The sequence below is a fragment of the Hippocampus guttulatus genome, chromosome 4 (genome assembly GCF_054856545.1).
Source record: "Hippocampus guttulatus isolate MCC_2025c chromosome 4, RoL_Hgut_1.0, whole genome shotgun sequence".
NCBI classification, from domain to species: domain Eukaryota; kingdom Metazoa; phylum Chordata; class Actinopteri; order Syngnathiformes; family Syngnathidae; genus Hippocampus; species Hippocampus guttulatus.
Genome location: NC_141264.1, coordinates 24993528 through 25017203, shown reverse-complemented (window position 1 = coordinate 25017203; position 23676 = coordinate 24993528). Strand labels below are relative to the sequence as shown.

The window sequence follows — 23676 nt, the reverse complement described above, 5'->3', positions numbered from 1 at the left end:
CGGCTCCGTGCCGCAGTGCCGCCATGCGGGTGTGGACGCATAATGGGAGGAAGCAAAACGCAGTCAAATGCAAATAAATTGACTGTGGTTCTGGTGAAATCGAATGGCATACAATCACATCCATCTGCTGGGTCGATCAAAGCCTGCACTTGTACTTAACTGCTTACTTGCATTTCCACTACACATTGACGGCAGCATAAGTCACGACTCTTGAATGACTCTTGCTCTTGAACTCCAATTCACCTTAGAATTTTCATGACACAAGAAGAATCTACAACCCGAGCAAAAAATTGGAATGAGATGAGACAAACACGGCACTCTCGAGATCCAAAAGGTCGTCAAACCGCGTCGCTTTAAACAGGGGCGTCACACTCCTTTTTGTCGCGGGCCGCTTTGGAGTTACGTCTTTCATCAGAGGAGCGAATAAATGTTGAATCATCACATAGTATTATTAATTGCACACAACAAATTGATGGATTGCTCGTTTTGAAATCAGTCAACCACTTGATTGTTTGTTCACTCGTTGCGAGTGTAAACGGAGGAGCAAAAAAATAATTGCAAAATGTCAACGTTATTCATGACACGTGACAATTTGACATACAGATTTTAGAAAGGATCGTGGAAGTTGCCACACATGATCTGCTTTCGCGGGCCACATAAAATGACAAGGCGTGCCAGATCTGGCCCCCGGGCCATGAGTTTAAAACCACTAACGTAGAATGACTTCAAAGGCAAGGTTCATTTCGTTTTTTTGCCTTTTGCTTTTTTTTTGGTGTGCATATATTCCACTCTGCATGTACGTATACATTTAAAAACTCTTGAGCGTGAGAATATTATTGCGCCGCAGAGCGTTGTCGTCTTTACAAAACGGGCTAAGCCGGGGCATTGTGCTTGCTTTTGTTGAAAAGGACTCTGAAGGAGCCATGCGCTTCTTCATTTGCATTTTGATGGAATACAGAAGCGGAAGATTCGAGATGCGATAGATGTCGACGGCGACCGAGGCGCTTCTCTGGAAATCTGCAAAGGGTTCTTGCCGTCGCCGAAATGCATGAAAGTCTTCTTGCCGTGTTTCCTGATTTTAAACGAGGTCATGATGACTCGCCCATTTGGGGTCGAAAAATATGAAATCAGCTCTGTGGCGCATTATTGCTCAATCCACAGTTAAGACCCTTTTGTTTTGCTTTCTGTTTTTGTGATGGTCTTTAATCTTTTAATTGTGTCACAAACGGCTCACCCCGCCAATCAACGCGTGACACGCCGAAGCGAACGAAATAGATGACTTCTGTCAAACGGCGCAATTCTTTTCCTCGCCAATTTTATGGCTCGACCGGCAAAACGTAATCACAGTTCAACTCGACATTAGTTATACAGTTGGCCAATGGCGGCGCTATGAATATGAATAATTTATTCAGACTCAAAGACTCATTTGGATGAGGATAATGCGGTGGTTCACCCAACAAATGGTATAATTGTGAGATTATTTAGTATTTGGTAATCAGTGGTTCGTGTAAGCCAAAATCACCTTGATGGTGCAATGAAACTACAGGAGTACAGCTAGCTTGATGGCTAACTTAGCCACCCGGTTTTGAGCCGCACACGCCCGTCCAGCTTGATTCAGTAAATATGTATTTTCCGTTGCACTTATATTTGTTTTCTTCTGTCATTAAAGTAAACCAACAGCGATGGACTCCCAATTTACAGTCGTGGGTCTTGGATGTCTTTGTTCAGTATAAAGCGAAGGGGGCGTGGCCTGGAAGCGGACATATTTCTTTGGAAGGAACGATCTTGCGGCAAATATATAAGACGTAGGTGACTTGACATAAAAGTGGCCCGACGTGAAAGTTTTTCAGGGTGAGGGTCGCCGTGTGGCCTATGAGGCAGAATTTGAGATCCGCCCTGAGTTACAAACGTCACGGAACTTGGCCATTGGTCGTTCAGCTGCACTCATTTCACCGTAGATGGAGAGTATCATGATCAAAGAAGTCCTCGAGAGAAAAAAAAAAGTGGCAGAGACAACGAGTCATTCGACATTCGAAGGTTGTGAAGACATGACGGCGCATCCTCGGTGAAATAACATCTCAAAGCATTTGCTTACGTCACAGCTTGTAAATAAACAACCGCCATCTTGACCTCAGTGACAATGCAAGCGCCAAGCAGTCTCTCACCGCTGGCGCTCCGATTGATTTTGTGCAGACTTGTTGATGGATGAATGGCACGATCGGGATCACATGAAGATCCAAACGACAAGAAAATAAACAGAACTTGGCACACGCTGCGGCCCACGCCAAAGCTATAACAGGCCGAAGGGACGATTGTCCATTGTGGATGAGACGATGAGTATGACGTGCCTGTCTGAGAATGGTGTTAAATGTCATGTTGGACTTTGCACATGAAGAAATGTTGGACTTTATTTAGAATTGTGCTTTGCAGATTTGGTCAGTCGGCTGCCGCGGCTCGAGTGCGTGCTGCCGTTGTGGTTGTTGTTGTTGTTGTTGTTACAGTGGTGGTGGCAGGTTGGGTGTCCTGCCCAGAGATTGGCATCCAGCCACTGGGCGCTGAGAGGTGGAGGAGCTGGGGGGTGGAGGGCTGCGCAGCACGGGGGAGCCGGAGGACTGACTGACAGGAACAGGGGCAACACGACAACAAACCGACATGCGCTAGGCTGGCAGGCAAGTCATCAACACAACACAACCACATCGGTCTCATCACGAAAGCTGACTGAGATGCAGACAATTTCCCAATTCATAGATTTATTTTCATTTTTTTGTATTTTTGAGGGAACCTATCATTTGATTTTTTTAACTCGCCATTCCTGATGACATCTTGACGCCAAGCAACGATGTTGAACTTAGGAGAGGAGCTTCAATTCGTCAAGCCATAGCCTTGTCTAATTGAAAAAAATGCTTTGCCATTATTTATTTTGAAGCATCCATCGGAAATTACAAAAATTATTTGTTCTCTGCATAACCTTCAAACATTGAAAGTGCAAACAGACCCTTTTACTTGGCAGTATTGTTGGTAGGAGATTTGTTTTGAGCCCTTTGGGCTAATTACGAGAGCAGATGAAAATGGAGAACGTAACGCGCACACGTGCACACTCAGATATTTCCTTTGGCATGCATATTTCTCCCCTTCCCCTCTGGCGGCTGTTCGACGGGTACACCTCCACCGACACGTGACCACCACTCACTGGCATAGATCATAAGAAATGCTTTCTATTTTTGGGTAAGCGTAAGACTTAAGTGTCTCATTAGCTCGGCAACAAATATGCAAATGATCTGAATCCCGTTGCTCAACAAAATGTTCATCGCACCTCTCCTTGCTGCTTTCCGTTGTTGGGGTACAATTCAGGCAAACTCTGCAGCTGCTTTGTGCCACTCCAGCTGGCAAGCGACGAGCTTTCATTCAAGTCTGGCTGGAATCGCGTGAAAATGGAGAGCATACAACTTTGCCCGGCAGAATAGCAGACAAATGGATACGTGTCTGGGGAGAGACAATTGCACGGCTAAACAGGGCTGCAATCCAAAAATGAAATTACGTGACGTAGGGCTAGCCTATATGGCTAAAAGTACGGTGGAAGGCTGCGTATAATTGATGTCACATTTAAGGGCATTGGGCGGAAGAACCCCCCCCCCCCCCCACCCCAAATTCTTTAAAAAGCACCCAGAAACATTCTTGTCCAGCAACATTCAACATATTTGTTCATGTTTCAAAGAAAATCGCATTGCCAGAAGAACTTGCAGTTCGATCTTTTCCGAAAATCGTTCAGCCCTACCGTGGTCTACCCGAGGGTTATAATATAGCGCGTGCCCTTTCCAAAACGCTTATAGGCTTTCCCCAGGGTGCCTGCGCTAGATCCTCAGAGATTTCTGGAAGCCGCGTTATTGAGTTACATCGCTCCACGTTGTATCCGGAGGCCCGTCTTCATGATCCGAACTCGTGTCATACCAACATGGGTTTTCTCGCAATGTGTTAGCGTGTAATTTGGGCCGACCGGAATCCCGCCGAGCTCACCCACGAGCGTACCGCCCTCACCGCCGCAATTAGGAGACGTCCGCCCCATTTGCCGATTGGGTTGATCGGCGAGCCGACATGGAGTCCGGGCTAAATTTGCGTGGGAATGCCGAGAGATGTTGCAAGGAAATAAAATGAACCGAGAACGATAAAGCTTCCATTGCGTCGACGGTTCTGTCCTGTTGCACCTTACGCATGGAAACCAAAGTGTACCGCGATAACCGATTCTTTACTTAACTCTACGGTTCCTAAAAAAGTCGAACATTTGCGTAAGATATTTTGGGATGTTTTACAATAGAACAGACTTTGAGCTAAACTCGACCAAACTGAATGATGTGGCTGGTTTATCTCAACGGCACAAATACAGAACAGAGTTCCAAAGCTGACTCTGGAATTTTCTGCCTTCACAGACTTCTGTTCTGCAATTTTTCGGGATCCCCGCGTGAAAAAGGCTATCTCACGGCATTGAATGTAAAGAACGATTGGCGCGGTATTTAGTAACTTGTTTCCAGGGGACGCCGAGACGTTTACCCTGCGCCGTTGCAGAAGCATCTTTAAATATAGCATCTGACGCCACGTAACCGTGATCCCGGTGAGCAGCTCTCAGGACAGCCCGGATCCTTTTTCCGCCCTGGCTCGGGGACACAAAATAATGACATCACGTTAAACGGACACCGCTTTACTCTACTCCAGTTGTTATATTTATTCTTCGACAAGTCTTCCGTCCACTTTTTGAGGGCTTGGCGGGCCTCGTTTCCCTCAAGGTGCTTTTTTTTTTTTTTTTTTGTCGTGACACTCTTGTTTACAAATGAGGACCGAATGGCTGGCGAGGCTTCCTCGGGTCCGTTCTCAATGGGAAAATTCGTAATATGCAATCGAGCGTGGTTGACTCTTAAGTTCTCCGTACTGATTTCAGCAGTCATATTTCCTTCAATGCTGCTGCATACTTCATCGTTCCAGATGCTGCGTATGCGGCGTGTGTGAGTTGTGGTCAAGACATCAATCAACAGATGTCGGTGTCGGTCATCGTAACGCAATACACACATTTGCCAGACAGGAGCTGTTCTTGAAAAAAGGTTAAAAGTTAAATGACCATTTGTTTTTTTACATTATGCATAACGAGGAATGTCGGCGCCATTTGACTGTCGTTGCTGGACAGTCCGGGGCGCTTGTGTCTTGCGCCTGTAATGGGCAGCATTTTTCACAGCCCCGCTTTGTTCAGCAGAGAGATCGGTGCTGTTGAACGGTCTGCGGCTGGATGGATGTAAGTCTTGAGGAGCCGACGATGAGAAGAAAGGAGCGTTAGCGCGGAGCGCCGATGCGGATTTGGAACTGGGAGTCGCGGCTTGGAGTTTGAAGCGGATTACGTGGGACAGGAGAAGTGAACTCATCTCTTTTCGTCAATGGACGCTACAGCTTCGTGTTTGCTTTCAAAACGTAGCTTGTAGCAGACGTGTGCACATTTTCAGCATGACGTCTCTGATCCACTGGTGAAAGGACACTTTGATCCTCTCCTCTTTCATCTACAACTGCTTCAGACAACAAAGTGTATGCAGAAAAGTGGTGAAGATTGCACGACTGTCTGTGTCCTATGTGTTGTGTTGTGTTATTTTTGTTATTTTGACTTCAAAATGGCGCCGCGAGAGTGGCTGCCTTTCCAGCAGCGCCTATAATTTGTTGTTCTACTTCTTCCTTTCATAACTTTGCTGCTGTGAATTGGGAATTTCTCCATTGCGAGACTAATAAAGGTTTTCTTATCTTTCTTATCTTATAACTCTCATTTATTGTGCAATAATATTTTGATATTTTGATGCATTTTTCTGCTTGAGAAAAACATTTGTCTTTTAGCTGAGAAATTTCTTCCAGAACATATTAATTTTGTAAGTAGAGGTACCACTGTACTGTATTATAAAAGTTTGACTTAGTGTTGGCTGTTCATTATTTTATCCACCAGCATTGACTCTGAATTTTTCCGAATTCTTCTTTGAAGCTGTGATGTCTAAAAATATGCCGTTTCATTGCGACCGACGATAGGGTTCCTGACCGTCTAAATATAACCACCTGAGAAAAATTGTGTTTTTGAATACATTGTCTTATCTTTTGCGAGTGACACACTTGATTTGAACGTTGGGTGTGGGTTTTTTTTAAATCACGCTTTAGCTGCACTGTTTCTTTTTTGATGTACAGTAGCAAACTTTGCAGCTTGTTGTTTTAAGGAACCTGTGTTGTTGTCCCGCCCTACAGTCACGCTCCGTGGACCGTTGCAGTCTGATACTCCTCCTGTGGCCTCTCAGCCCATTTAGTCTGCCGCGCGCACAGCAAATCCGGGCAATTTGTTAAGAGCAGGAAACGTATCAAGGTAATTTCCTGTCCAAACTTACCAAGCATGCTAATTTCCGACAACGGTGTAGCCAAGGCAGTTCAGTTTGCTGCTTAACAATGTTAAAATCTTTTACTCATTCACTCCCAAAGACGTTTATTTTCAGACTTGGTCTGGAATTGGCTGGTACTGAATGAGTTAAGAACGACGGTAGATGTTTTATTTCATCACCCTTCTTTTTTAAAATTTTTTAAACTAGACGTGGAATTTTGACAATTTGTCACCATCTAAACATTGGTACACAAGCCCAATTCCACTAAAGTTGACTTTGTGTGTAAAACAAACAAAAAAAATGCAATGTCATCATTTGCAAATCATTTTCAACCGAACATGCGACAAAGACATGTTATTCAATGTTCAAACCGTTGTACCACTGTGTTACATCACCTTTTCTTTGAACAACACTCAAGAAGTGTTTAGGCACCGAAGACACTAATTGTTGAAGCTTTGGAATTCTTTCCTCATCTTGTTTATGTGCAGCTTGAGTTGCTCATTCATCCAGGTTCTCCACTGTCGTCTTGCGCTTAGTAATGCGGCATACGTCTTCAATCAGGGACAGGTCTGGACTGCTGGCAAGATAGACTTGCACTCGCACTCTTAATACAAAGCCACGACAGTGTGGCTTGGCATTGTCTTGCTGAAATAAGTAGTTTGGTCCCTGAAAAAAAAAAGACGGCTTGAATGTTGCTTCAAAGCCTGTACAGACCCTTCAGCATTAATGGTGCCGTCACAGATTTGCAAGTTACCCCTGCCGTAGGAACTAACATACCACTGGTGATGGCTCTTAAACTTTACACTGATAACAATCCGGATGGTCTTTTTTTTCCTTATTCTGAGGACATGTCGCCCATGATTTCCAAAAACAATTTTTCATTTGGACTCGTCAGACCACAGCACACTTCTTCACTTTGTGTCAATTCATCTGTTCCGAAAAAGCTGCACGCCGTTTTCTGGGTGCTGTTGATATGTGACTTTCGCTTTGCAAGAATGATGTAGCGACAGACAAACTGTGTTCACAGTGAATGACTTTCTAACGTGTTCCTGAACCCACATAGCAATATCTTTTACACTATTTTTAATGTAGTGTTGGTCAGAAGGCGGGAAGTAGGGTCAGACTCTCCAGATTATATTTGTGTGTATGCCATTTAGTAACACTTAGCCTCACAAAAAACGGGCAGATGTGCACCGCTGAGACCCGCTTACACCTCCGTGTCTTCTGCCAACCGCCAATGTTGTTGTTGGAATTATGCTAAAGCAACAGACATGCTGTACCTTCTGGGGAGAAAAAAAAAGTATTCAGTGTAAACACACTCTCCACCTCTTCTCCCTGGGCTCTTAACAGTTCAGAGCCAAAAGCTGCGCACAACACCAACAATTCCTTATATAGCGTGATTCCTTGCTTGAGCTCACAAAGAGAGCAAAACCAGATTGCCTGAAGGGATGAGGTTAAGACTGGGGTGGGGGGGGGTGTAGTCTTACTTATTGACTTACCTACTTAAACCGTGGATAAAAATGGCGATTGATTGAATCACATTTTCAATCAAAATCACATGTTTTATTTTGATTGACTATTGTTGACGGAAGGAGGTTTTGGTTTTAATGTTTTTTTGGGGGGGGCGGTGAGGGGTAAGGTATCGAGAAAGGAAGAATGAAATTCTCGTCCACCGCCAAATTTTTTTGCCCATCTGCCCATATTACCGTGATTGTTACATCCCTTTTCCGATCCGCTTATCCTCACAAGGGTTACGGGGGGTGCTGGAGCCTATTCCAGCCGTCTTCGGGGTGTAGGCGGGGGACACCCTGAACCGGTTGCCAGCCAATCGCAAGGCACACACAAACCACCATCCACGCTCACACTCACACTTAGGAAAAATTTAGAGTGTTCAATCAGCCTGCCACGCATGTTTTTGGAATGTGGGAGGAAGCCGGAGTACCCGCAGAAAATCCACGCAGGCCCGGGGAGAACCTGCAAACTCCTCTGCACTGTGAGGTTGACGCGCTAACCACTGGGCCGCCCTCCTATGAACTCACAATGATACAATTGAAGTTTACCAGAAAAAAACAAATGGTCATCAAGAATTGTGTTGATAGAGTGAAAATTGATTCCGTATCAATGAATAACTGAACACAACAGTGATGGCAAGTTTAGCCTCGTCCAGGCAACGGCACGCCTCCTCTCGGCAACTTTATTCTGCTCAAGACAACACCGGCATGCCAACTGGTGTTTGGCTTCGTCAACCGGAATCCGACCGTTTACTTCCAATGCCGAACATATTCCCTCGGGAAGTTTTTTTTCAGCGAGTAGGCTTTGAAGAGCGCCTCACCCAGTTTGTCTGTGAACTCGTGTCGTCAATCACGATGAAGAGACGTCACGGCAGAGTTGCATCGCTTTGGCTATGAGCTCAGCACAGCTTTTGAGGTGAAAATACAGATTAGCCTGGTGACATAGGTACTGTTTATGCATGGTATCAACAGTATGTATTGTGGTCGTGTGTTTTGCGATTGTGAGAAAAGATGAGGCAGTTCGTGGAAGAACGCTGTGTCCAAAAAAAAAAAAAGGCACTGACGTGCAACACAAGCCCTGCAGTGAGTCAACGTGACTCACCGGGCATGTCCTTTGTTGTATATCTGTAATTATTAATTGACATCAAAAGACCTTTCTGAGTCTTGTTCTTGTTATTTTACACTTTAAAGTGTTGCAATAGCAAAACATGTTAGCATGCAAGTCGCTGTTTTGCTTTGACATGTTTGTTTTCACAAAAAAAAATTAAAAAAATAAATCGTCCGCTTTTTGCTCAGAAACTTTTTGTTTCTGATGAAACCAACCAGTGTTCCACAGCAGATTCCAAAAGAACAGACAAGGCTTTCCTTTCTTTTTTCTGGTAAAAGAAGACGTCACCTCCCACTTTTGGTTTGGTCCTTTTATTGTCAAAGGACACAATATTCTGTCGGACTTGAAAGAACCGTCAAAATGCTCTAAAACTGCTGCCAATGTGGGACATTCTGCTTTGAAAGATACGATTTGACTTTAATTTGTGCATTGTCTTTTTTTTTTTTCCTTTTATGCAGCCTGCGCTTCTTCCACCTGACATTTTGGAAAGCCCAAATCCCCAAACATCGCAAGAAGTTACATTGCCTGACAGGTGAGTGACGTAAACCTCTTACAAGCACTGTTCGAATGTTCCAATCTTCAAAGTGGGAAAAATCCAGTGCGGTGTGTTTATTAATTTAGCAATGTCAGTCATGAAGTCGGGTTTTTTTTTCGATGGATATTTTGTCGCCCTGTCAGGAGGAAATATTTTAATCTTTTGAGACACGGCGAAAGTATTTGAAACTTGTAACTAACAGCAAGGACATCAACGCCAAAGCTCAGCTGCTATTTTTGGACGCCAATTTTCTCCTGCTTCTGTTTTTTTTTTTTTTTACTCGACAGCTTTGGTGGCTCTGACTGGGTTGAATGCCGACTTGGCTCTAATAGTCACGTCATTTCATGTTTGTGTCGCTCCCGCTGCCATTTTATATTCTTCTGGCTGAGTCCTTTGTTGACTCCACATTTTCATTGTTTCACAAGTGTCTTAGCTGCCCAAGTGTGGAGTGAAAAAATGTTGGAACATTCTTGCAAATATTTCTTTTTACTTTTTAACTTTCGAATGTATCTTTTTTTTTAATCCTACTCGTGCATGCCGGTGGCATTATGGGGGGTAAATATCCGAAGTTTGTAACAGTTAGCCTACCCCGGGGGTTGGCAACCTGCGGCTCTGGGGGAGGGAAAAGATGGGGAGGGAAATATATTTTTTTGTTTTAGTATGGTTTCTGTAGGACAAACATTTTTACAGCATTTAAAAACTAAAATATTTGTGTCATTTTTGTCCTCTTACAGTACCCGTAATACAACAAAAAATATATCCCCTCCATCTTTTTCCATTTTCAATTTTTTTAAAAAAGCTCCAGGGCGGCGCTAAAGAGCCGCAGGTTGCCGACCCCCGGCCTACCTGTACGTCAAAACATATTTGCAAGTACGTTCGAACGTATTTAAATATGTTCAAATGTACTTGGAAACAAAAAAGAAAAAAACCCCTCCGCATTGGCAGTTCCACGCTTCCGTTCTTTGCCACCATTTTGTGTCTCCATAGTTTCAAACCCTAATTACCGCCACGGAAAAATCCCACATTTGTCCCACACAAAATGACCCCGCACGCCGACGGTTGACGAGGAAGCATTTGGGAATGTCTCACGGCTTTGTTTTTGACATGGTTATCTCCCGAAAGCTGATTTCACCGATAGCACCTCTATTAGCTGCAAAGGGCTCAGCTGTTGCCTTAAATGGGACCACAACTTGTCCTTTCTTTTGAATTACCCCCGAGGAACGTCATGAGTGAGTTTCGGGGATCGTCTGTGAAAAGAATTCAGCGTCGGGATCGACATCATCACGCCTGTCAAAGAATAAATCCGCCATGTGTTTCCCCCCCTGACTCAAATCTCCAGCAGATGTGGCCAGATCAAATTGGAGCATCCACGAAAACAGACGCGCTTTGGGGGCTTGAGATTCTGTCGATTTGCTTTCCACATGATGCATCATTCTTTTTTCTTTTTTTTCGGAGCGCGCCTGCCGGCGTCAGTGATGAAGACCGGGCGTCTCAAACAATGCACTCTAATGCAAAAGATAAGAAAAGCTAAGACACCCGGCCCCAGGATTCGAGCCGACTTTTTTAACGATGCGTTTCGGTGGCTGCGGCTTTGCCGAGCGCTCTGCCTTGCCAAAGTCAGGCCGTATTGACCGGCGCCGTGGATCCATTAAGATTACACTCTGTTGACTCATCGTAGCTCTTTAAGTTACTCTCCGTATTGATTGATGCATTTCCCTTGCTTGCGATTGTCCTTGATAAAAGCATTAGGATGTCTCCGCAGGCTTTTTTTTTTTTTTTTCCTCCAGTGTTCACCGAGTGGCCGTGCTATCTATCGCCATTCAAACGCTCTTCACGTTCCACTGTGAAGAGCGCATCGTCGTGGTCTGAATCAATTAAGCCAGAGAAAGAGTGTTACTTTGGAGAACTGTAGCAGGAACGTAGTTTAAAAAAAAAAAAAAAGTCTGCCCTTGAAGCCCCCAGAGGGAGACAAGGTCAAAGGAGATCAATTACTGAGTGGATGTCTGGAACACGTGTTCTCATCCCATTCCCCCTCTTAAAGCATGACTCTCTCCCCACGCAACAAGATGGCCGCGAGAAGGGGCGACCGCAATGATGTTCGGTGCGCTATATCCATTGATACCTCGGCGTTTTGCTCATTGCTTGTACAGCGGTACCTCTACTTACAAAATGGTACCTCTACTTACGAAATATGTTCTGAAAGAAATTTCTTAACTAGAAAATGTTTTAAGTGGAGACACGTTTTCCATGTAAACGGCCTAATCCGTTCCAAGACCCCCAAAATTCAGACATAAATATTTTATAAAAAAATAATGTAAATGTGTAACAAACACAGGATGCCGCAGAGAGACGTATCTATCGCCACACATAGGGTAGAGGTCCCTCTTAGCCAATGGGATGCCAGGATGATGCTGGGTAATGGCCAATGGCCAAGTATGTTGCGTTCAGGAAACTCTGTTTTACCTTTCGTATCTTGAAATTTCTTTCGTGAGAGGCAATATTTTCCTGTTGTGTCAATTTCTAACTTGAAGTTTTCGTATGAAGAGACATTTGTAAGTATAGGTACCACTAGACATCTATGGGGTGGGTGGAGTGGGGGGAGACAATGGGGGTTTTTATCAATCTTCACCTGTCCGGACCGCTTTCTATACAAAATGGCGGCAATGTGACATTACATGCGAGGTCAGCGGTCTGTCTGTCCTCCCGGCGGCAGAGATAGAAATGGGCTTTCCCTGAATGCCAGTAGCCAAGTTTCCATTTATCGGTGTCAGAAGGTGGAAACTTCATGAGAGTCATTTCGGCAAATGTCTTTCAGGCTGTATTTGCCCCATGAAGTCCTTTTTGAACAAAGCAATGTTTGTTGTTGCTTTGATTTCCGGTCTGTTTTTTTAAAATTATTTTTTTTTAAATTTTGTTCTCCAATGGTTTTGCCGTTTGGCTAAACCACAATTCAACGCAGCATCAAAGCAGCTGTCCGCGAGTGGATGATGGGACAGATATCCCAGCTTGCTTGTGTGACTTGAATAATGGCCGACGTGAATACATTTCCCGGTAGTGTAAAGAGTGGAGTCACGAGAGTTGTGATGAGCAATTCTTAAGCAGTACAGGTCATCTCCGCTCCAAATCCGTAAAAAACCTGATTTTGATGAATACCGCAGGACTTAAATGTCAGTCGATTTGCATCTCAAATTTGACGCCGCTCATATGGAACGGCAAAACGGAAAAATGCGGCCATTAAATTTTTTTTTTTCAAGCCATTAGCGTCAAGCTAGCTCAGGTAATGGTGACTATTTTCTCACTATCTGCTCAATCGTTCCATCTGAGCGACTGACTTTGTTCTATCATTCATTGATTGCCAGGATTTAATCGGCCTGTAATGCTGTTCCAGAGGGCCCCAATTGTTTTGAATTCATATCCAATTACTTCACGCAGTTGTCATGTTATCGGTTTTTCAGACTTATTGCCCACTGGTGTTGACAGGAGCCAAGGCCTCCTCTTGTTTTTTTGACTATCGAGTCAACCTTGGACTGCGTCGAGGCTTTTCAACCGGTTGAAGCTTCAGCTGTTCGCTCTTTGACCCACCCCGTGGTCTCCACTGTCAAGAGCTGAAAAAAATTGGAGTTGCGACTTTGATGTTGAAGTTGACTTTGAAGTGACTCAACGCCATGGCAATTGATCGACGTCGGAATCTTTTGCGGCGCTTTTATGGCATGTAAAGTTGGCTCGGGCCAAAACGACCGACGAGCCATATTGTCTTGGTCTTGTGTGGCTGCCGTTGCGAGACAAGAGACTTGTTGTGACTCCACTTGTGCTGGACCTCGTTCATCCCACCCCTTCTTCCATGTTTTTTCAGCTGTGTTTACATGCCAGCTCTGTGGAACTGGAAGGGTGGGGTGAATACCTTCCTCCCATCCAGACATTTGTCCTTTTTTTGGTTCCATCATTTCACTTTTTTCAATATCTATGTCACATATTGTTCATGTGGAAAAGTTGTCCTATTCTACCTAGCTTGGAATTTAGCTTGGGTATCGAGTAAAAAAAAAAAAAAAAAAAAAATCACAAAGCACACATCGACTCATCCGCTGCCAGTTATTTTAGAGCAGATTCACTCATCTTGAAAGACCTTCAGAAATGTGATTTCTGTCGCAATCTAAGCACGAACACCAACAAGATTATTCTTTCACCAGGGGGAAAAAAAGCTTGCTTTTTCTTTTTTTTCTTCTTTTTTTTTTTTATTAAGCAGCAGTAGAGCATGGGTTGCATTCACCCAAAACACCAGTTTCTGACCAAAAAGCAGAGAAATCATGCTTTTTTTCTGTGTGTGTGTAAGTGTGCCCGAGTGGGTGTGTGCATTATTTATCACGTGCGGCATGTGAACCTCGACATATGCTATTTTTTTTTTAACCGTGATACCTCAAACTATAAAATGAACAAAATGGAGGAAGGGACTTTGATGGCAAAACAACTTATTTAAAGGTGTAGAACTAAGAAATGTCAATGCTTTTTTAAAAAAAAAAAATGCCGTTCCTCATTGACTCCCTGAACCAGATATATATGTATATTTTTCGTGACACACACTTTCTACTACCTACTGCAGAACAACTGCTTTGTCCACACTATTCCCGATAAAGTGCCTTACATCGGTGTTGTGCCATTTTGTAGGCGTGTCCGAATGTCCAGTGAGAAAAAATGTAGTGCACTCAATATTACCTCCTATATAGTGAATGGGAGGGGGGGGGGGGGGGGTAGGTGTTAAGGATGGACATTCGGACACAGCCACACACTGCTTTTGCGTGTTTGAGTGCGAATTGCCGAAAGGAAATAAATGTTCTGGTGGTCAGTGAGAAACCACAACGGAGATTATGTTCCAAAGTGAAAATGCTCATCAGACTATTTTGGCTGTCGCTAAAATCGGAGGACGCGTTCGTAATGCTGTCATCGTGTGCATGAATCCTTCGCGGCAAAGCGGGTGGGGGCTGTTCGGTTAGCAGGATGGAGTTGCATATGAGCCGCGCACATTATTGATGAAGATGAAATTGGAGCTGCTGCGACCCTCGCTAATCCCTCATCTGTGTTGCGCAGCGCAAACCCGGCCGGGATTGTTGATCCATAAGAGTCGACTCATCGGCTCTAGAGTCTCGCCCGCTATTGATCCATTTCGCTCTTAATTTTAACCGAATTTAAATTTGCAATCCGTATGAGAGTAATGCAACTACACCCATGCATGGACAGGAGCATGTTTTGTTTTTTAGTTTTTTCCAAATGTGGTGATAGTTCATCACAAATTCCAAATTACGGTCAACAAATGATGCTCCCCATCGCTGGCTCTGTTTTTACATCGGACGTTATTGAATTAAGCAAAACGCATAAACACGTGGCTGAAGCTGCTGCTGACAGTAGCTCCTGCCCCGCTTCAGCAAAGTCAACCTGGGATCAGAAGAATTTTAATGAGCTTAACGAGTTAACAGACTCTCTATAAATAACCGCAGCGTTAGCATTTGGTTTTGATCTAAGGCGACTGTTGCTTAGCGACGTTGCCGCCAAGCTTACCGTGCGGATCCGGCGGAAATGACTCTTTGATCAAACGGACGCGAACGGCAATCTGCCAAATAACATGTTCGCATCGGTTGTTTAAATCTGCCCGTGCTGAGAGTACACAGACCAACCCGTCCATATTTGACGTCATCCGGCAATGGTATTGCCGTCTGACACTGCCGATGTCCTGTGACAAACATGTCACACTTGGTTCGCCCCAGACTACGCTGAAGCTATTTTCGGCCGAGACATGAGCAATGCGATGATGCGAGCTGTAGCGCAGGCATTGACTGGCATAATGACTTCATTTCTATGCATCGGAAGCGACGACGATGGGCTGTTAATGAGGGTCAAAGCATTCGGCTGCGGACGCTTAATGAGTATGCAGAAGAAGACAATGCGGCTTTGACGTATTCCCCGTCACGCTCATTGTCTGTCTTCTCTCGAACAACTGATCACAATTTTTTGTTGAATACGTCGATGTGGGATGGAAGTTGGAGTTTTTAAAAATTTTTAAAAATTATTTATTTTTGCAGATGCAAAATCAGACCAATTCATGCAAAGTCATGTTTCTGGATATGGACCTGGCCTGATTTACACCGTCGACGGATCAACAGGTCTTGGCCCTTGTCGATGTTTTTGTGCCCTTTTGTGAGCTACCATAGCTCAGACAACCATCATGCTGTGCCCACCCTCCACACCCCCTTTTGACTGTGTCACAGTGAATTTATTTATGTTCCCGGTGTGCTTTTGATAAGATTTTACTGCTGCCACCATTCTGACAATCAGTGTAATTAAAATTTGCTTTATCTGCTTATAGTCGTAACAGGTAAGACCGAAAACAATAGATGGTTGCAATTTGCTTCAGCGGCCACCATTGTGCTATTTAAAGGCACACTTGTTTTCCCACACGCGCTGCGCCGCACCACATGCTACGGCATCCGCTATCGAATATCCGCCAGCGAGCACGGCTGTCGAGTGACCGGATTTGCTTTTAAATTGCACGGCCTTATGCGGCGTGTCACGGTTGTTAATATTTAATAGGACAAAATAGCAATCTGAAATATTCAGTTGAATTTGACACTGTGCTCTCGTGGAGTAAAAATCATTACAGACGCCCCTTGCCCCTCCCCCAAAATATGCCTTGTCAATAATGAACACTAATGACATCCGATCCGACACCAAATGCGCCTTAATCAAATGCCTTTTCGATCGTCGGTGTCCAAACTTTTTCCATTTGAGGGCGGCATGCAGAAAATCGGAAGGATGAAAAGGGCCAAATTCTTCCAACTTTTAGAAACGCACTAAAGTCAGCCAAGAAAGCCATTCTAGATCTTTTGTATTGTCTCGTTCATTTCATCAGCTTTCTGTTAAAGGCAAATAATTAAGGATTTTTTTTTACCCAAGTTTTTGGGGTGGCCAACAGCCCTCTGGCTCACAGAATAGATCCAGCTCTGCACTGAACAGCTGCCAAATCCCGTCTCCACATTCAGAAGCAACAAAAAGCACAATCTCTGGCTGGGTGACTATTTTCAGGGATTTGAGGATCATTCATGTGATGTCTCCATAAATCAGCTAGAGGGCACAAAGTGGAAAAAAATATTTTTGCTTCTAAAATGGACTTGTCTTTATTCACTGCAGTGTTGTGATAAAAGGTGTTCATCGTAAAAGGTTTATTTGTATGTTCAAATAGAGAGAAAAGTGGTACAGTATATAACTTTGCAGCCCATGTCAATTGCCAGATTTATTTATGTATTTATTTTTGTCAGTTTGTGGGCTGCTGAAAATGGATAGTGGTCCGCACATGGCCCCCGGGCCGATGTTTGGATGGCACTGCTTTAGCTTGAGGATCAATCAATCTAGCCCCCAAATTGGCCTTATAAATTTTCATTTCTGAGCACGAAATGAGCATAAGTGCAACGCATAAATGCGGCGGAGTAGTGAAGTCCCAACATGGTTTCACGTCATCCACTGAGCGCATGGCACATTTGATGTGCGGGTGTCGGCGGCGCTGCAGTTCGCAGACGCTTTAGCACGTTAAATTTGTTTTGATTTTGAAGAAACCGAACATGGAATCCATCGGATTTATTAACTGTCATAAAGCATTCGCTCAAGATGCATGCCCACGTTCGCGCTAAGCTTCCACCGATCGTGACATAACTCTCGGGTTTAGGATCTATTCTTGTATGTGAGGGGCGGGGCAGGAGGCGGGGCATAAATTGAAAGTGCCTTTCTGGAGTAAAGTTGTGTGGGCCACTGTGACATAATATCGGCGTTCCAACATTTGCCTTTCATATCGTAACATCGGTTTTCCTGCTACGGTGAAACTCGCGTACGCTGTTGTGACAGCAACGCAGCTGCCCATGGTTGATGGTGAAATCGGCCTGGCAGCAAGAGAAACGAGCACCATGTGTTAAACATCATACCCCGGTCCCGGCATTGCGGAATGCTCACAGGCGTCTCCTGCCTCTGTTACGGCCCCAGAGTTGGGGGGGGGGGGGGAGGCTGGCCTTTCCCGGCAGTTTTAAGAGGTTATCGTGACCTTCCCAGCCGTACGTTTTCTTGTGCTCCTGTTTTCTTCTCACATGGTTCGAATTGGCCTTACTTTAATCTTAATGTGACCTTCTCTCCCCTTAAATACGGTTTTCTTTCTGGTTCTTATCGGGAAGACCGTGGATGGGCTCTTCACAAAAGCGACCTTTGGAGCAGTCTGTCGTCGAGAAGAAGGAGCTGAGCCCAAAGGCGACGCTCTCGATTTACCGGTCGATCTACGATCCTCCCCTCACCTATGGCCACGAGCTGTGGGTTGTGACCAAAAGAACGAGATCCCAGACTCAAGTGGCCGATATTAGTTTCCTCCGCAGGGTGCCCGGGCTCTCCCTTAGGGTGAAAAGCTCGGTCCTCCGGTCGAGAGGAGTCGGACGAGGTGGCTCGGGTATTTGATTAGGATGCTTACTGGACGTCTACCCGCTGAGGTGTTCTGGGCATGTCCCACTGGGAGGAGGCCCCGGGGATGACCCAGGACACGTTGGAGAGACTTACATCTCCCGGCTGGCCTTGGGATCCCTCCCCCCTGGAAGAACTGGAAGAGGTGGCTGGGGAGAGGGAAGTTTGGGCTTCCTTGCTGAAGCTGTTGCCCTCGCAAGAGAGAACGTTGCCCTACACATGAACCATGAATATCAAATGGAATTTTAAAAAGTATTGAATTAACATTAGGTGACCCGGTGGGACGTGGTTAGCTCGTCGACCTCCCAGTGCAGAGGTCGTGGGTTTGATTCCGGCCTTCCTGTGTGGAGTTTGCATGTTCTCCCAGTGCCTGCGTGTTTTTTCTCCGGGTACTCTGGTTTCCTCCCGCATTCCAAAAACATGCATGGCAGGCTGATTGAACACTCAAAAATTGTCCCTAGGTGTGAGTGTGAGCACGGATGGTTGTTGGTCGATGTGTGCCCTGTGATTGGCTGGCAACTGGTTCAGGGTGTCCCCCGCCTACTGCCCGAAGACAGCTGGGATTGGCTCCAGCACCCCCCACAACCTCTGTGAGGGTAAACGGATCGGAAAATGGATGGATCAATTCACCTTGTCTAGTTTTGCAGTTGTTTACAGCAGCTTTCTAATAGTCTATTTTTCTGACATAAATATAGTAAGTTGTGAACTTTGAGGAAACGGACAGGACTATTATTATTCTAAAAGATTCAAACTGTACTGCAGTGCGAACAATAGAGAAATGACAAACATTTACATTTTGAAGCTACGTGTTTATGAAAGAGTCCATAAACAGTACCGTTTGTCTGACGTGGAACACCATCTGTTTATGTTTAGGTTTTGAGTTGTTTATGACGGTATTGTCCAATTTGTGTACGTTGTAGAATCTGTCGTTTGCGTGGCTGCCTGCACACGAGCGTTTCCGGTTGTCTTGCCGTTTGCCGAGGCAGACTTTCAGTACGCAGGCGCGCTTGAAAAGCCATTAGACCCGTGTTAGGAGATTTGTTTGAAATAAGCCAGAAAGTGACTAACCCGGTCCTCTTTTGTCTGTATCGACAAGAGGGTGACAGCTGCACAGCCATGATGGCTGCTGAATGTCTCATTAGGCAGCATGATGACACCGAGAGGCCTCTCTGGGAATTTCTCTACAAGCTCGGCTTTGTCTGACTCTTGTTTCCCTCTCGCCAGATGCACTCCGATATTTTGACTGGCGCAGAGTTGATTGCGCATCTGGGTTTGAACTTGGACTGCATAAGTGAGGGGAAAGGCCGAGCCTGTCCATTGTAAAGCACTTTCCCTCCGCAGGTCGTTTAACAATGCGGCAAGCACGATTTGGATTGGATTAAACGAGCGCGCCGGAAATGAGGACGGGAAATAGAAATTTGCTTCGCGAGGGTTTACGAGCTAATACGACGTGACGCGGCGGTTCGTCACTGTCTGTTTCGGGCCGTATATAAACCCTCCTAGCTTCCCTGCCTTTTTTTCCATGACGTGTGCGCACTTACAGTGCACAACGAGGCGCTCTAGAGCGGCTTCACCCCAGTGGATTAGGCAAAGGGAAGATGTGTTTTGGGGCTGTCGGCATAGCTAGCTGCACGCCGCAGTTGTGCCAGGTAAACTCAAGTGTTATATAGTGGTGGAGGGGTGGCTCGTACTGTTTTAGTTACTCACAAAAAAAAAAAAAAAATAGGCGAAAAACAGTCTTGCTATTTTGACAAGTTAGCAAGCCCTATTTTTATCCCAGTCTTTGCACATATTTTATTTTTGCTGTTATATTCAAATATGTGCCGTATCATGTATTTAGGAACAAATCTCCAAATTCTTCGCCCATGGTCTTTAATTTCTTTTCTTGATCTTTCTACCACACGCAGGTTCCAGCAGTGGGCGCTGTCTGCTTCACCAACTGGGACTCGATGGCTGCCATTGTTGCCTCTCGGTACACTACAATGTGAGTTTGACATAACCGTTGGCGGCGTGTACGAGGCTTAGTTATTCAGACCCTGATTATTTTCAGTTTTTTAATTGGTCTTATTGGTTGTATAAAAAAAAAAAGAGCTACTGAAGGTTATTTCTCTTCGAAGGGACCATGTCATTTTAGGTTCTGTTTACATTTATAGATACGGTTTCAACTTGTGAGCAGAAAATATTCTGTGGCAGCAAAATGGTTCTTTTCTGCTTTTCCGACAAGACCCATCGGGCTCGATTTCACACTCTGGCATCAACTCAAATGGTTTGAGCCAGCCAGGCGGGGAGACATTCATGATGTAAAAAGTCTTACCCGGAGCTTTTTGACACACTGGATGCCGCTTGACTGGAAGTGATGTAGGTTGCCATCATCGCTGTCTTTTCAGCTTTCACCTTCATTGCTGTCCTTTTGCTTTGTATTACGCTTGGCAGGTAGAGGCAGAAGTGTTTGGTCATTTTTTTTGGGTCCGGGGGCTGACAGCTTATTGGCTTGGACATAGCAAATGTAACAGCCATGTGTCTATCCTTGATAAGAGATAAGGGTTGCTTTATGTACTATATATTAGCGTATTTTCACGTCCGTACGGTGCACCGTATTAAAAGGCCCAGTGTCGGTTATGGCTGCTATTTCTGTATTGAATACATACACGTTCTCCAGAGTCATCAGCCCCCCCCCGGCTACAAACATATCGCTGCATCAGTATGATGATGAAGTGGCGAGAGTGAGACATGCAGGCTTGCTGTCTGTGTGTTGACACGTTTCGTTTGAGAGACATTGAGAAAGCCGCTCAAGATAATGATTGGGGGGTGGCGGCGGGAGTGGTGGTGGTGGAAGGGGGTGGCGGGGGGGGGGGGGGCTATACTGTTATTTTTAGCCCTGCGGTGGAACAGTGTGACTTACGCTTGAAGTGTGACTGTGTAAATGCATGCGTTTTATCTCGAAGAGAGTTTTCTGGTCAGGCCGCATTAGTGATGAGGGCGCCGCTCGGAGTGCCAATAAAGTTGTGAAGATTAAAAATAAAATGAACCTTGAATGCCACCTTTTCAATGTTGCCGAAGTACACGGTTAAGTCAATGCCTTGCACATTGACTGTATTCTGTCAGCATTTCAGAACGGAGGCCTCATGTGCTATTGACGTGTCCATCAAAATAAGGTGTGTGCATGTTTCAACTGACAATAGTGTTTGACGCCTCCGACGCCAAAACACTATGAAGGTTTCCCTAAATTTCGCGACTTGCCAATTGAGAAAGGGCCGCATGCCTCGGATAGGGAAAAAGTTTTGACCGTACCATGCGGAAGGTTTGGATGCGCGACAATCTGAAGGCGTTGGATCAGCGTGACGGCTGTAAAGATTCTCAAACTGGTGCCAAACAGCAGTCGGGGACAGAAACCCCCCCCCCCAAAAACTTCTTACGTTGGTCTTCCAGTCAGTCAGTTGGTGAGCATAGTGCGAGGGAATGAAGTGCATACAAACTCTGCAAAGCCCAAGCTGCCAAATGTTGATGGCCTCAAGTCCAAAATTTAAAAAAAAAAATTAAAAAAGTATATTCAGAGTATAGTTTTTTTGGGACATTTTGAACAGTGTGTACATGCAGAATCAACCTGAATTTAGCTTTAGTTGCTTACATAGTGAGTAAGAAATGGCTGAAACTGTCATTCCTGTGCCCTTCACTACAATTTCACCTTTTCTTACATGCACCGGCAAGTTTTTGTGGGAACCGATGGCGTTTTTTTTGTTTTTTAAGAAAATCCTCACAATCAAGACGGTGTCAAAACAATACTTGTGATCTTGGCTGATGTCATTACACGAAAAACCACCACAAAATAATTATTTTGTTCTCTGATTTTTAATTATGATGATGATGATGATTATTTTTTGGTGCAGACCCTTTTTGGATGTTTGTAGTGTTTTTGTATGTGCGCTACACCCATCAAAAATGTTAGTCATTGTGTGTGCGTATGCCGTCCCACACATCTGCTCAGCCTGCGGGTTGCTTTCCTCGGAGACCTTGTCTCTCTTATTTTCCCAGGCAAAACCCTTCCAGATCTTACACAATACCAAGCGCTGGAATGTTGTTGCTTTTCTCCTTTTTTATTCTTGTTTTCTCCCATTGTCTGATTTGACTACCAAGTCCGACAGTGTATTTGACCACCAGTGACGCCTTGCGATACGAGTTAAATGTGTTCTGTGACCGTAAGTCGAAACACTCGTATCGCAAATCAGCTTTCGTAATTGAAATGAATGGAAGTGTCATCAATCCGTTCCAGCCGCTCAGAAAAAAACAGCACGCGATATTGTATTGCGTATAAAGCTCTTTTAGGAAGAATTGTTGACTGATTCTATCTTGACAAACTGCTGCTGAGTTGAGTGACTTGCAAGTCATAGGAAGAAAAAAAAGATCTAACTTGTATGTCGAGTCATTCATAGCTCAAGGCAGCACTTTCTATTGGTTACTCTTTTAAATAGATGGCAAGTAGCCTCATTTTGGGAGTGATAACAAATATTTTTTTTCCTATAGGCTGCTCAGAGTTTTTAAAGAATTAAGAATTAAGAATTTTTAAATGTTCTCTTCCAGCGTGGATTGTAAGTGCAGTGTCCAAATTCCTACCGTTCTTTTCGTCGTCTCACGCTGAAGACTATAAAAAGATGTTTGTTCCTTTCAAGCCTGAAATACATTTTTCACTGTCGGGAACTCAAACATGAAGCACGTCTATTATTAGCGGCACACATGGATTTTGTGCTAAAATCCCGCAACATATAAATTACTTGTTGTACGGGCGGTTTGATCGCTCTGCCTCTTGTAGTTCGAGAGTATTGTTTCATACAGATCGAGTAAAACTTCACTTCACTGCAGCTATGCGCAGGCATACTGTAGGCCTCTATTGGAAAATAATGAACTGCATTATTAAAACCAAAACAAAACAAAACATAAATGACATCCACATCAAGATGCATTTGCTAGCTGCAAGGTGCATGCCAAAGCAAGCGATGCACACTTCATCGACAACCTTAACCATAAGGTAAAAGGTTTTCGGAACAAATATAAACAGAAAGAAATACATTTGGCCTCACATGTTTTTTCATTGGACAGGAATAGTGTGGACATGGCCTCAGCTTTTTTCTCTAGCCTCTTTTAAGTTTGTCATCGGGATATTGAGTGAGTCATACCGTTTTCCAGATGAACCCGTCATGAAATTGAGTGAACAGAAGCATCTCCCGTAGAGACTCGGTTTATCTTGTTGATTCAGCGAAATGCTTAAGACGACAGGGCTGAGAAACTCTTGACTTGCGTGTGACACTCTATGCTTTGAAAATTCACAGCAGTCAAAATTGACTATTGTGTTCGTCATAATCTCAAGCAGTAAGTGTCTTACAACGGAATGAGACCTCAAATCGTGAAAAATCAACCCGTTGTCTGCGCTCTTGGACATTGTGTCCGCCGATTGTGCTGAAACTATGCCCACCTGAATTGTCATCAAATGCCACTGCTACTACCTGGAAAAACGGATGCTACTCCATCTTATGATAACAAATTTGAGCCACGAAAATGTATCCACCTAAAGCCTTTGGTGGCCTGAATGGATCCCACTGGGTTGTTGCAGGGCTTTTCCATGCGTCGACAATGAGGCGCTCTAAAGATGCCACACCATTG

General features: G+C 44.6%; 1 protein-coding gene across 2 annotated transcripts in view; it reads left to right on the top strand.

Annotated features, from left to right (window-relative positions):
* peak1 (pseudopodium-enriched atypical kinase 1) overlaps positions 1 to 23676 on the top strand; it is a 50097-nt gene that overhangs the window by 6316 nt on the left and 20105 nt on the right. The window contains exons 1-3 of one of the 2 annotated variants that reach the window (XM_086108489.1): positions 6256 to 6373; positions 9464 to 9537; positions 19929 to 20005. The gene's annotated coding sequence lies outside the window, so the exon portion shown is untranslated. Of the gene's footprint in view, positions 1 to 6255; positions 6374 to 9463; positions 9538 to 19928; positions 20006 to 23676 lie in introns of those variants that run through there. The other variant, XM_086108490.1, reaches the window with a different exon arrangement.